The sequence below is a fragment of the Anopheles cruzii genome, chromosome 3 (assembly GCF_943734635.1).
Source record: "Anopheles cruzii chromosome 3, idAnoCruzAS_RS32_06, whole genome shotgun sequence".
Taxonomy (NCBI): domain Eukaryota; kingdom Metazoa; phylum Arthropoda; class Insecta; order Diptera; family Culicidae; genus Anopheles; species Anopheles cruzii.
Genome location: NC_069145.1, coordinates 20,516,812 through 20,532,009, shown reverse-complemented (window position 1 = coordinate 20,532,009; position 15,198 = coordinate 20,516,812).

Below are 15,198 nucleotides of genomic sequence, written 5' to 3'. Positions count from 1 at the left end.
TGTCATTTGTTGCCATTTTAAACTTAATTGAATCATGCCTCTCTCATAGAGGTCTTGGTCCTTATTGGCGAAAAACTTTAGAAACCGATTTTCACACTCTAAGATGACTCTCTCATGACTCAGGACGTTTGCAAAAAAGATGGTAATCACTTGGTACCATGGTCCAAATTATACGGGGGATTCACTAAAACTTCCCAACCAAGCTCCTGAAGTTTCTGACGAGTTACTATAGACGTGTATGACCTTGCATTGTCCTGATGGAGCACAACACCTCTTCTGGTGGCCAATTCTGGTGGTTTCTGGTTAACCGGTGGTTTCTGGCTTCATACGGTCCAATTGTTAACAGTAGAGATCTGAAATTAGTGTTTGGCCACACGGAAGTAACTCATAATAAATGATTCCTTTCAAGTCCTACCAAATACACAGTGGAACCTTCCTGGTAGTTATTTCTCGTTCAGCCATCGTTTGGGCTGCTTCACCACGCATTACCACGAGCGTTTTCGCCCAATATTGTCGTATGTGATCCTATTCTCATCCTTAGTCACTTTGTCTTCTTTGAGAATCCAGCTTTGAGCAAATGTTTTAAAACTGTTTGATGGTTAATTTTTAGCTCCTGGGCGATGCTAAAACTACTAACGTGTCAACCAACTTTGATTATTTTTAGTGTGAAAGGTCACCTGGACAACGAGCATAAACTTTTAATTGTTTGATTGAAACTTTATGAGACATCGATCACTACAGTTATCTGCCGAGAAAGTAATGGATTTCTATTCCTCCAACCTAATATTTAACGTCTCTTAAAAGCCATCCAAAGTCTTAAGAGAAAAAATGTTTGCTGAAAATTCCAGCTTTTCTACTATTTGCACAACTCACACGATCAGGTGTCTCTCGATTAGCCTCAAATGGCCTCTATTCGCCACTTGCTATCCAGCCGGTTGCGACAACATTGTCATAAAGTGCGTACTTAATGCGCCACCGACCGGCGCCACTGGACCGGACCGCGATGCGACGTTACAAGCACCCCGAAGCCATCCTTGTCCCTAAATCCTTGATTCACGGCGCGAGAGGCGTACGTCTAACGAACCCGGAGCCTAGCAATTCAGGGATCAAAATTAAAGAACCCAAACAGCGTCCGGTGTGTCCGGTGTTCGAGCGTCGTCAACCGAGGATCAACCGATCACTGTTCTGGAAGATGAAAATCGGATGAAGGAAATCTGGTCCAATTGCGCCGCCTGACCACCGGGGGGCCTCCCGAGGGGGTTGGCCAGTATCAATAAAACCACCGACGCGAAAACGCGAGAGAAAGTGTCTCAAACGGTTATTACTTTTCAAAGCCCGTCCGAGTCTTGGCCAGCGCACTGGCCAACCGGTTGGCGGCCGCTGGACGGCACCCAGAAACGGCAGCCTGCGAGCTGCATGTTTGTTAGTGATGCACCAGTTGCGCGGGCCGTGCAGTTGCGCCAGACATTGTGCGAAGTGGCCGGACCGCGAGCGGATTGGATTGGAAGTAAAGCTCTGGCCGGTGGCAGCGCTGCGATGATTCGTTTCGATCCCTTCGGCCGGCGAGGCGGGTCGAGGAATCGAAGTGAAACGTGTGGGAACGAAACGAGACAGAGACGGAACACATGGCGTGGCGGGGCCGATGCACATGCACCTTTCGGTGCAGCCACGCACAGTTCATTGGCACAGTTTCGTCGGCGCGATGAGAATTGCGTGTGTGTGTGTGTCTGTGTGTACGTGCAGCTTTTTTCCGTTTTTCCCCCAACCGACCGTAAGTTTCTTCTTCTTTTCACACTACTGAATGGCCGCCGGGTAGCGAGGCCATCGCGTCGTAAAATGCCACCTGACGTGCGAATTTAGCTGCCCGTCGCGGCTACGATTCGGCGGTTCCGAAGGCCGGAGCCCGTGGTTGCGTGGCGCGACGCACAAAAACTGTGCAATGTGCACTTTTGAGATTGCCTTTTGCCAACCACGTCCAATCATTCCATCATCCGGCCTTTCTTCGTTCGGCATTGAGAAAGGTTCGTCGTCTGACGCGGCGTAGAGATTTATAGATTCGGAACCGTTTGTAAATACACACTCTCGCTGCTGCTGCTGCTGCTGCTGGAGCTCTAAGGGTGGTGGGTGACCTTCGCCTGCACAGAGGATATAGAAAGGATTACTTTACGAGAAAATCGGACTTTGGGCGGATCTCGCCGTATCCCTGTGCACTGCGGTACGCTGTACGATAACGATCACAGCCTACTCGGGTCGGGCTTTTCTGTTGCGGCGTTTTCCTACTGTTGGTAACCAGTAGCAACCACCGGACGCATCGTAAAGCCGACCTTAAGAAAATCCGTGCCCGGTTGGAGCCGTTTCACCTAGCGGCGTGACCGAACGAGAAAATACGATGATAACACGGATATCGAGCTACCGAAGGGGTTGTCTGGGGCTGGCTGATTTATTGCCGCATGCTGGCCATACTTACAAAACGAAAGCTGTTAACGGTTTGGGATAGGCGAAACAGATAGCTAATGCAATATTTGAGCGATGCCTTTACTACATGGGTTTATAAGTGTAGAGTATTCGCTATGTAGCTCACCGTGGAATGATTTGATTCATTTGTTTTTATTTTTGAAATAATAAGCTAATGTTATTTACATACTAAAGGACCGGTGTCCTTTTGAGACCAAAACGTTAGTTGATCGTTAGCTGATATAATGAGATTCGATTTATTTTATTTATCAAAAATATTTTTAACGATCAGGGCGTAATTAACTAGACCTTAACTTAACTTATGACAAACTCATACCAACAGATACGGAGATGAAACACAGAATGAGAAAATCCTAAGCTAGCGAGAACGCGCCAAAAGTGGAGTCAAGAGATTCTAGTCCAATGAGGAGTTGAGTGCTTTCTAAGCGATCAATCCAAGGAACACTAGACGATACTGGCGTATTCAAGTATCGGACGGAAGGAAGTCCTGTCTGGTCCTAGCTGTCTACATGCCTTAGCGATTGTCGATTTCAAACACGAAATTGATGATATTGACTTCATTGGCATGATTATTGACATCAAAACGCAAACAATCTTAAACACAACTGGACAGTGACACCAGCAAATGGCGACCCAAGCTTTCTGCTTTCGGATCTGATCTCAAAGAATTAAACTTTAACGAATGTCATTGGAAATCATCCAGAGGCACCTTTTCACGGTTGTATCTATCGAAAATATCGAGGCTCAAAAAATCTGAGAAACATTCCAGTGTATCTACATTCGCATTAAATCCCCAACAAGCTGCAGAATTTCATGTTATTGCGTTACAGCCAATCAGACGTGAGCCAAAGCACGACGTGGGGGTGGTAACAGGACTGAGTCAGCCTGTTTCACTTTCACACCGTTTCGAGCCGAGTGACGACATTTTTGTGAATGAGGCGCGCGTCAATCGGTTCCTCTGCCAATCTACAAAATTTTCCACCGCGTGAATACTTTATGATTCATATAATCCCCGTCAAATTCAATTAATATTTTAACATTGGAAAGAATGTGAGAGACAGAGAGAGAAAGAGGGAAAGGATTGAATCCGGATGGTCGCTCATTTCACCCGCCACCTGGCGGTGGGTAATAAAACAACCACCGTACGGTCGTCTGGGCGTTTGAATTTATTTTCAAACATTAGCTCACCAAATCCTTCAGCGCCACGGACGACGTTCGGCCGCCTGGGTGGCCACTTGCCGGGGAAAGAAAGTGAAATTAATTTCATCATACAACCATCATCAACCGGTGGCACTCGAATCTGGTGGTGGATCGCACCGGCGAAGGGGAACCATTTCGTCAGTCACACTCTCCGGGCGCATAAAACACATTTTCTTTTTGGCCGACCCGGAGTTTCGAGTTTGGGAATTTCCCTTTTCTGCCGCAGAAGCCGCCCGTAATCGTTGCGAAGAAGAAAAACCTTCGGCAGACCCGGCATCTATCGGTTGCCGCTGGCCGATTCGTGCAGGTAGCAGGTTCCGATCGAATCGAAAGCGGTAAAAACGGAATCTTGTGTCCGGAAATTGATCGAAATTCAATTATCAACCTTTTGCTTTCCGTTTGGAAGAAAGCAAAGGGTTTGGGAAAACCGCCATCCGAGACCCGTAACGCTGCGCTGTGCGTCGTTTGATTTCGGTGTTGCGTCTGAAGTTAGAGCTCGGGCCAGAAAACACCCTCCGGGTATGGTGGTTAAAATACACCAACAAAGCTAGTTTTCGGTCGGCCGAATGCCACAGACCCTTTGTTACGATTCCTCAGGCCCTCGAGCGTAATGTTTTCTACGTGGAAAGTGCGAAGAAACCTTCTGCACCGCAGCGAAAGGTGTGCGAGCAGAATTATGATCACTGCCCGTGGGCTCCATAAATATCCCTAGCTCTATCGCTTCACTGGAACGCTGAAAAGCGCTTTACGGCGGCGATGAAACTGTCACTCCATCCGATAGCGATACCCCAGCGAGGCAGCGATCCTCATAAATCAAAGATGTATCTTGACTGACAAAAACGTAAACGCTCATTACTTAGCAGCCGACCCGTCCAACGAATACCTGACCCGGTTGGGCCGGCTCGCCGGCAACCGTTGGGAAGCGAAAAGGTAAACGGGCACCAGCCTCACGGCGCTCGCCGCTTCGGGGAAATGCAACTTCGCCGCACTTGCCGAGGTGCAGAAAAGTGCAACACATAAAAACAACCCGCATCCCCATCATTAAGTGATAATGATAACACAGACACATACCGCTGACGCTGCTGGCGATCGCCAACTCGCGCGCTGGTGAGATCGGAATTTTCAGCGCAGCGGTGGGTGGGTGGATCTATATTTCCGGACAGCTTGCGTGGGGAAAGAGCCCATCAGAGGAAGGATCCTGCTTCTCCCGGGGCAGGTTCCTCCGGCACCGGGAGCCGTTTCACACGCACGCGAGCCGCGAGCCAAGGAATGTTTTGATTGATCGACCAGATGTTGACAGCGTTCGCTGGATGTTGAATGACATGCAAAAGCAGAAAAAACGAGGTATTCAATATTAATATAGATTTGAATGCTAATTTTGAAAATGTTTATTGAAGTCGAAAACTTGTTTGAAGAGATCCGAAATTCAGCGGCGATTTTTTTTTTAAATATCCTAATCACACTTCACCAGTTACTGTTTCGTTTTGATTAAAAAAAATCATTCTAATTTCAGTGTACAAGATTATCGGCCACTTTTGAAGCTGCCAAATCCCTTTGAGAGCAATCGCCCAAAATGGACGGAAAGTGAAAGAAACCCTTAAGTGTAATCTCAACCCTCCATCGACCAATGTAAAACATGTCGCGGGCTGCACGCGTTACATATTTTAGAAATGGGTCTCCTTAGGAGCTGCGCAGCTGCTCGCGGACGACGTCAATGAAAACGACCTTTCAACGGCATGTTTTGCCCGACCGTCACCGGGGGCGGCAGCGATTACGGTGGTCAAACGGGTTGAAAGTGATAGCTCATTCCTGATTCGTACCCGCTCCGATGCGTGCCCTGCGTCTGGTCCGGTGGCCAACTACGGTGGCCGCGAAAAGCCGGGAAAGTGAAACATGGCGGTGATAAACTTGACGACCCGCAACGGCACCTGCGCCGCCGCCGTCGGTCGGATTTCCAACCCGCCACCGTGTGCGTGCGTGCGGCCGACGTATGTGTGCGTCGACGTACGTGTGCGCCCGAGCTTGTGATAAACATTGACACATCATCGAAGCTGTTCGCCCTTCATCTCGCGCCCGGTTTTATTTTTTCCGTTTTTCCATGCCCCTCTAATTAACTCTCTCGTGAAAGACTTGGCGCGCGGTGCGACAACCGAGCGACGAACCCCGTTTGAGGCCTGCTGCCTTGTACGCACCCCGGTTCAGCTGCCAGAGCTACTAGCGGCCAACAAGATGGCTTGATTGAGTCAGACAAATTAATCGCACCGCACTGTGCCACGCAACGTGCGCGCGCACACCAAAAATTGGCATCTCTTCGCGCGCGATGGAAAGCGGCGTGACCGGGACCGGGTCGGAAAAAGCGATGCGATGCCTGCCAGCATCGACCAGCATTTCCAATTACCTAAAATAGAGATCGCACTTTCGCCCGAAATAAACACGAAAAAGCTACATCACAACCCGACCGAGCGCGGGTTCGGTTGCTGCCGCGAGATGTTGAAACGCAGCCCGTTAAAGTCGCAGCTCCGCCCGGTCGCAGATTGCAAACATTATGGCCTGCGGGGTGGATAATTATCGCCTGCGTATCATCACCCACGCAATGGCATTATCTTGTTAGGCGAACAGTAGTGACCGGGAAGTGTTTTTGACCGGCCGCTCGACGATGGCTACTGCAAACGAAAGTGAAACTCGGTCACTCGAACGGGCCACGAGGTATCTGTGGCACATGCTGACGGAGAATGTTGAGCAAAAATTAAGACGTACCGCATTGGACTGATAGGAGGGCAATAAATTGCTTGTTCAACGGTTTATGACGGTTCGAAAACATTTCAAATGTAACCGAGTGATTTAAATAATTTATGTTTTGTATAGTTTTCGCAATACGATGTCGTTGAGTTTTTATTTTTTATGAAAACTGAAAACACGAAACCCTTTGCAAGATCACCGCTGGGTTGTTCAAGGTTGCTAGAGACAGAAACAGATTTACGAAAGGGCATGCCGCAACTCTGCACTTCCCGCATTTTGTTTCAACAGAAATTCATGAATTCATTTAAAGCCATTCATGTTCAGACCAATAATTTCCCAATAAAGACGAATTTCAATTACCAAACTTCGAAGGAACATGTATTAACTTTCGCAGTGAACTAGATTTCCTCATCAATGGTGAGATGTGCCTTCTCCCTCGAACGGCTCGATGGACCACTCTTTCGTTCGACGTCTTCTTTAACGGACGATCATTAAAATGCACAAGTTGTTAAATAGATAAATAGACACATAGACAAATAGAGATAAGCTTATCCACAACGAAATGCAGCAACAGTTTGAAGCGGGTAAACAACGAACTCCCGAAGATGGCGTCTGAGATTGCATGCGGGTTCAGCCGAATTGCACCCCGACCTAGAACCACGATTGTAAAACGTTTCAAGGGTAGAGAATGTTAGAGCCTGATAACAAATACATCATGGACAAGGAATAGTGTAAACATGAAAGTAAACCAAAATTATCATGTCAACAATATGAACGATAAGGATGTGAGCGCGAACCCACGGATACAGAATCAGGATACGCACGCACACACATGGCAGAGTAGGAAAACGCAAACGCAGCAATAACATAAAGACAAATAGAACGGAACATAAACAGGAAGAAAACTAAGCAAAACTTGGTATGGCAAAGATTGGAAGGAAAAGAGTATGATAAGCATAGCTAGAAAAAATGAATACACAAAAAGTAATCATGTATTTCCAGGATATTAGTTTTGCAGCTTATGACGGGTTCTACTATGTGTGACTGTTCAATGAAACAATCCGCGATCTTTGGCGTGCTTTGTGTTTGCAACACTCCGACCGAATTCTTTTCGAAATAAAAGAACTTCTTCGCTGTTCTCCACTGATAGGTACTAGCACAAATCAAGCCTGTCCATCAAGCCCAAGACTACAGATTAGTCGATTGGCTCAACGTGACACGACTCCGAAGAGCTTCGCTCGGTAGCCCTTCCATCCTTCCACCAGAGGTCCCTAAGTGATCGGTCATTTAATGGTATCGTTCAACTTTAAATGTTAACAAACGATAAGCTATTTAATTCCTTCACGTTTTCGGATCTCACCATGAGTAGTAGATGGCCAACAATAAGGCAACCGTATCGCCGTATAGTTTCGATGCAAGAAGACATTCCATTGAAATTCCCTCGACTTCCGTCACCGTATGCCAGTTCCCACTCCTTCAAAGCATCATTCCCCATTCCGAAAGTCACTGCAGTCCGGCCCGACCGCAGCACGCGTCTAACGTGATCATTTTCGGAGGCCATGTTTCACTTTCTACGTATGTTTCCTTCCCATACGAAAACATGGCCAAAGAGCCCTAGGCGAGGCCGCGTTGTTTTTTTCCGGTGGGTATGCCAGCAGTGCGGCTGAAGGGTTCTACGATAATGATCGTGCGTGCGTGCATGCGTGCGTGCGTGCTTGTGACGGAGTCGCTGTCACAATTGCGCCCGCGGAGCAGCCGTCGGGAGGCTGCGGGTGAAATCGAAAGCGCATAAATTCCGTTGGCTTCCCAAAACGCCTTCTTGTCACACGCCCGCCGATGCTTATCCGACATCTGATTTTCTACTTTTCATATTTATCATCCGGCCCATTGGCCTACTGAACGCACGGAAGCGGAAGGCCGGAATGCATTCGATCGGTGATCGGATTTTTTCCGGGACGCCAGTCCCGTAGGACTCCGTGGAGGATTAATCCGAGCGGCAATCCGAGAGCAATTACGGTATTCAGGCGATCGAATTTGATGATCGAACGGATTGATGATTGATGGTGGGCGCCTGTCTTTCGGGCGGCTGCCCGGCCCACCGTTGGAAGGTTCAGCGCGGCTTCATTATTCCACATGCACCGCGCCACAGCACCGCTCGATTATGAGCCTTTCGATCCGTGTGTTGCATGATGTTGCGGTGGCCGCTGTTCGCAGCAGCGGGTCGCACCAGCAACCTGACCGTAACACCCGACCGTAACCGACCCGCTGAACTCTGGTAGGCCCCCGAATTATGCGCAAGTACGGAAGCACCACATACGCACGGTATTATCGGTCACCCGCGGCCGAAAGTGCGTAAGACGTAAGAGAAGGCTAATTACCGAACAATTACACCCAATTTTCCACCGAGAGTGCGTGCGGCACCGAGTGACTTCGAGCGTCGTGTATTTCCTTCTCGGCATGATTTATGTTTTGCGAAACCACCTAGCGGCTACGCCGAGGCCGGTCAACCTGCCCCGTGGCTGTGGGAATGGCTGTGCGATGGCTTCGGTAAATCGAAACACACAAACCCAATTACCCAACGCCAGTCCGACTTGCCGGTGGGTGGGAGATAAATTATGAAAATACATTTTATTAACCACCGACCAACCAGTGTCCGTCTCGATCGCGGGCTGCGGGCCGAGAGAAAACGGCCCAGTCGGGGACGTGGCGACTTTCGTTCGTAAAGCACGCCGCTTCGACTACGCGACTTGACCGTTTTTACTTTTGCTCTACAGGGTGAGTCAAAAAAACTGCAACAAACTTCAGACTGCTGTCATTTCTAATCCTCTCGTCCGACAGCTGTCAGATTTATACCAGTGACAGTTCATTTTATTGTTTATAAGCGTGCAAAAGCATTTTGGTGGGAATTTTACAGAAAAAAAGTTATTCGTGATGGAACTCAACCGTAACAGTATGATTTCATTATATTTGGCTGGAAAACCACAAGTGGCTATCTTTAGAGCCCTCCAGCATTTAAATGTTAATAAATCTTTTGTGTCTCGTACCATCGCTCGTTACAGTGATACTGGTAGCGTAGCCTGACGTCAAGGAAGAGGACGAAAAAAAAACAGCAACATCACCAGAAATGGTTCGAAAAGTGAAGAAGCGACTTCATCGAAATCCGTGTCGCACTGGCCGAAAAATGGCTCGTGCGCTGAACATATCGCAGTATGCCATTCGGCAAATATTGCAAAATGAGCTTGAACTAAAGCCATTGAAGTTCCAAAAAGTGCAAGATCTTACCGATGCACAAAAAAAAGTTACACTCGAAAGAGCCAAAGACTTGCTTCGCTTGGCCGCAAGTGGTGAACTGGCAAATTTGGTTTTCTCAGATGAGAAACCATTCGTTATCCAGCAGTTTGTAAACAAATAAAATGATCGTGTTTACTTGCCAGAGAGGTCAGCTGAAAATTTACACCTTCGGTTGGCCACCAGAACTCAAGCGCCGGCCATGGTGGGGGTGTGGGCCGCCATAACAGTCGATGGTCGCTATCCGCTCGTATTATTCGACCGTGGCGTCAAAATAAATGCCGAATATTATCGCAAAATATTCTGAAGAGTGTATTGGAGCCTAGGACACGCAAACATTTCGGTCGCAGACCTTGGACATTCCAACAGCACTCAGCACCATCGCACTCAGCACGCGCCACCCAAGAATGGTTAAAAAATGAGGTTCCTCGCTTAATTTCCACCGCACAATGGGTACCAAAATCTCCGGATGCCAATCCGTTGGACTATTGTGCCTGGGGTATTTTAGAAAGCAAGGTTTGAACTAAAAAATACCAAACTTTCGATCACCTCAAGCAAACGCTTCGCCGAGAATGGGACAGAATACTGCAGAGCCACTTGCGGGCAGCGTGTAACGGTTTTATTGGCCGTTTGAAGGCCATAATTCGTGCCAAAGGTGGCCAATTCGAACAAACCTAATTTGTTCTAAAATTTTATGAAATTTCCGACATTTTTTGCTTTCATTCAATAAAATTGAATCAAAAATGAAAAAAATATGGCGTTTTACTTTGTTGCAGTTTTTTTGACTCACCCTGTACATCGCTCGAGATTATTTACTTCGGTTTGGGACGAGCTCGTGCAACATAAGGAGTTTTAATGTTGGGACGGGGACGCGTTTATCGCAACCTACATGCCAAGTTAACGTTTGCGATGTAATAGTTTACGACCGCCGAGGATTAACGGGAGCCAAATTAATTGGAACCGTAGTTCGCAAATCAAACAAAGCGCCAATCCTGGCTGAATCCTGGCTCGCCATTAGGTCGAGGGAAGGAAACGGTACGCGTTCGTCATCTCACGCAGGCTGACTCTAACGTGTTGCCCACTCGCCAAGATTTATGACAAATCGGCTCAGAACCCAAGTGTGATGGCCGCGTCCGACGAAATAATTGAGACCAAGCTGAGACGGAAACTCGCCTGCAAGCGTTGGCGGTGTGGTGCAATCGAATGCACTTTCGCTACTTTCGTATTCGTCGTCGTCGTCGACGCGGCAGGCAGCAGAATCGGGACCATGGCCACATGTGTTCAAATATCCTGCGCTTTCGATCCGCGAGCGAACTGGCCCCATTCGCGAGGCCAATTGTTTGATGATGTGTTTTGAAATGCACACACACGCGGCCCGCCGGATAATATATTCCACTTCTAAGCTGCGGCTCGGATGTTGAGCATAATCGGTTCGGGCGGACTTAGCATAGAACCTTCACTTGGTTTGCACGGCAAACTATATGACGAGGCAACAACCCATCTCACACTTGCCTGCCCAAAGGGGGAACTGTGTTAATCAAACAATCGATCGGAGGGCGGCACCGCGAGGCACCAATTGCCAATCGAACCGTGCATTCCGTGCAGTTATGCTGCCTCCCGTACATGCTTTGCATTGGTATGATCGAGCCCACCGGCCCCCTTCGGGCGTTAACTCACTCATGTTCGTCTTGCTCGTTGCCGCTGCAGATGATCCCGATGGTGCCGATCAAGGTCAGTATGTTGAAGCTTTCTTGCGCTTTCCAGCGACCGCACACTGATCGATCGATGTCAACGCCGGCACCCCCCGAAGGGTTTGTTTGAAGATTATGTGTGAAGTTAACGACTCCGGACGGCATAATGTTTAAGCGCTGCAAACATCGTGCTTTTTCTTTATTTACGCAGCTTCCCGACTGTCGACAGGGCCGAACGGACGGACGACCGAACGTACAAACGCCTGAGTATGTAAATAAACGTTGAGAAAAGTTAATAAATGCACCGAAACTGTGAGGCAGCTCCATCGTAAACCGTAAAGTTAAAGCAAGCAAACAGCGATATTGAGAATACCTTTTGCCGCTCGCGACACTCGGCATTCGTTCGGTGTTCTTGTCGAACTTTTCTCTACGGTAATTTATATGTTTTTCGTATTTCGTTCGGCCACACTCTTCGGTTAATTTGTTTATTACAACTGTTCACGCAAACTTTCGTTGATGGTAGAGATATGGATTCCATTTCTTGGGCGTAATTGTTCGAAATGGTACTTACTGTCGTCTCGTCATACAAAGACAATAGACAAAAACTTAACGAAAATAAGGAAATTAGCGTCCAAAAATCCTTATTGTTGTTTGTAAGCTTTCCAGCACAAGTGTTAAACATTTCATTCGAATCCGTTCGGTTAGCGGTCTGTGTTCTAATGAGACGAGATGCTCTAATGAGATACGTTGTCTACCGCAGGTTATGAAAAACTGTATGTAAGATCGGGCTAATTGTTGACGCAAATGTATTGGATCCTCAAAAGGGGCTTCGCTTTTGTTCCACCATTTCGTTATCTAATTCGCTGAGGCTATCGTTTTAACTGCACCTTGTTATGATATCGTTGGTAAATCGATAGCTGGATCGTTATCGCTGGCTGGCCACCATCATCTAATCTTAACCACGCCAACAGACCATTGTTTGCTAATGAGTAATTTTCCTAAAAAGACCACGTGTTGAATCAAACCAGCAGTTCCAAATTATGCCAATCAAGCGTAAGCAAAGCCCAGCACCACGCAATCTTACCGGACTACGTTACAACATCGTCGCAGCACTTTCCTTCGGTTGCATGCCGATTGTGATTACTTCCTCACACTGAGGCCAGTTATGCTTGTTTCATAATTTGCCACAAGAAATAGACCCAACGCCGCCACTTCCTGGTCGGTTAAAGGGCCATCCCATCCGATACTGTCACCGAAGCGCAATTTCACTGCGGCTCAAACAATGGGCTTTGTGTGGTGAATTAAGTATAACACTCAGTTCGTAATACAATTGTCAACCGGGCAACAGAAAACGCATCTGTTAGAAATTGTGCTCGCACACCAACCATTCACCACGGCCGGTGGGCGAAAGAGCAGAAATACAAAACATAAACCTATTACCTTTCTCCGCCCGAAAGGAAAGAGTTTACGGAAACTGGTCCGGAAACGCCGGGGCAAAGCGGTAGCAGCGTTTAAACTGTTGGCTGAATTCAAATTGTTCCTAAGGTCTTCTTATCCGCGATTTCGCGGTGAAGGGCAGAAAAGGGCAACCGAGAGTCTCGATACATCCTATTCCGATTAAGCACACCGATTTATTACTCAACGCTGTTGCCATTTTGGGGAAAGTAAGGGGGTGATCTCATGCGCGTGACCTAAGCCAGGAAGCTTCACGAACCGGACTTATTGCAATTCGAAGCGTGAGCCCACTCACTGACGTGCCCACTCCCTCGGCATCCAATGAACGAGTAAGATGCGGCCAATTGGCATAACTCACCAGCGCTTTGTCGTTGCAACAATGATCAGCAAATTTCTCTTCCATATCATTCCATTCCAAATCATCAATGCGTGATCAACGAGCTCAGGGCCGTGGCGCAAAACAACGTAAGCTGTTACTTAACATAATTAAAAAACTAAATTACCAATCACCTAGCAGGGTTTTTTTCACAGCTACACATGATCGTGCATGTTCCGGTATTAGGGTTTCTCCGATCGGCGGGGATGGAGTGGAGTTTGTGTTAACAACGAACAACAAACACCCCGACATTGAGTAAGCAACCGAAATCGGTCATCCCTGAGCTCGGGCGTAACCGGAAACACGAGTGGCGCGATTTCACATCGACGCCAGCAAAAGAAACAGCATTTCTTTTTCGACAACAAATCATCGGATCGGTAATAGGGGCCATTCCATTTGAGAAACCAGCAGACGGGGTCACACGACGTCTGTGACAAATTCTTCATATTCTTCAAACTCCGTCTGTTTCGCTTTCGTTGACCGAATTTTTGCGCTCATCCCGTGCGTCACCTGTGGCCATGTGGTGGTTGCCATCCGCGATCGAACCCGATTGCCGTTGCTGATCTCAACGGATGGTACTATTGCCCACACCACGCTGACGCACTACGTGAAATGCTAAACTTGTCCTCATATTCAAATACGGGCCCCACGGGAACGGTAATTGCGGAAGAAATTATCGATCGCGAATTTTTGTTGCAAGTGAAAACAGTTTCGCATTCGAGTTGGTAAGTAAAAGCGAAGCGAAGCTCACTGCGGACGACCTCGATCGTACGGACGCTCGTCATTGAGATCTGTTCGGGCGACTCAAGGCCCGCGGAATGTATGCAGTATTTTCGTTGACATAAATTAAAGGTGTAAAATCTTTTAGACATTTTATTCGGCACCTCTCATCCTGTGCTGTATCAACTAAAACCAAACTAAAACGAAACAACTTTGGTAACAACTTTGGCAAATGGTTTCAATTACATTATTACAATCGCCTTTTTCTTTTCGTGCTTCCCGCTCGCCTTATGACCGCATAATGTATGGAAACTCGGATGAATCCAAGCAAAAAACCTACCCTGCCGCCATTTGCCAACAAAAGTGAAAGAATTCAAATTAAGTTAAATTACTCGCTAACCGTGGTCGTGGACCGGCATCTTTTGCACCCTACACGCCTCACGATCTCGATCATGCTCTCGATCGATGCCAACGGGCGGTACAACGGTTTGCCTTGTTATCAGTGGTAATAAAATTAAAAAGCTCAGTTTTCACCACCATACCGCGCACGTCGTGTTCAGCTGCCCAATTACTGCGTCCCGGGGCGTCCCGCCGGTGACTTGTGTGATCGACTGACAGCGAACTCGACACGCGGTCGCGGTGGAACCAACCGCTCTCGTTGATGTTGTCAATAAAAACAATGCCGTTAATAACAATAATAATGGCCACGGACGGGCGGAGCGACCCCTTCCAGCACCAAGTAAGTGGTCCGCAGAGGTCGCGTCTCTCGTCTGGAGGCTTGTAATTTAATTTGCTAGTTGTTTTTTTTTTCTTATGGGAAAATCCGCCTCTTGGCCAGTTTGGGAAGCAATGTATGTGACCGTTTAGCGACATAAGTTTCTGTCGTCGGATTGTTAGCTTAGTTAGTTAACTTTATATGTACTTTTTGTATAAACACACCAAACCATACAGGCTAATAGAAAAGAAAGTGGCAGGCACCCTGAAAACTATGCCGCCTTCAGCGTTATGATCTCCAAGGTTATTCGGAATGTTCCGTTGTGCTACTTTCACACACAGAGAGCACGCGGCATGCTGCACGCCTGCAGGTCCAGTTGCGCCACCCTTGGGGCTATGATGCACCGTAAAAATGGGACCGCCAGAATGTCAAGTAAGTGACATAAATGGCCCGGTGTCTTCCGGTATACCCCAATGCTTACACGGTGGCTTACGGTAACTCTGAAGCTCATTAAGCCCGGGCCATGGCCAGTCATAGTT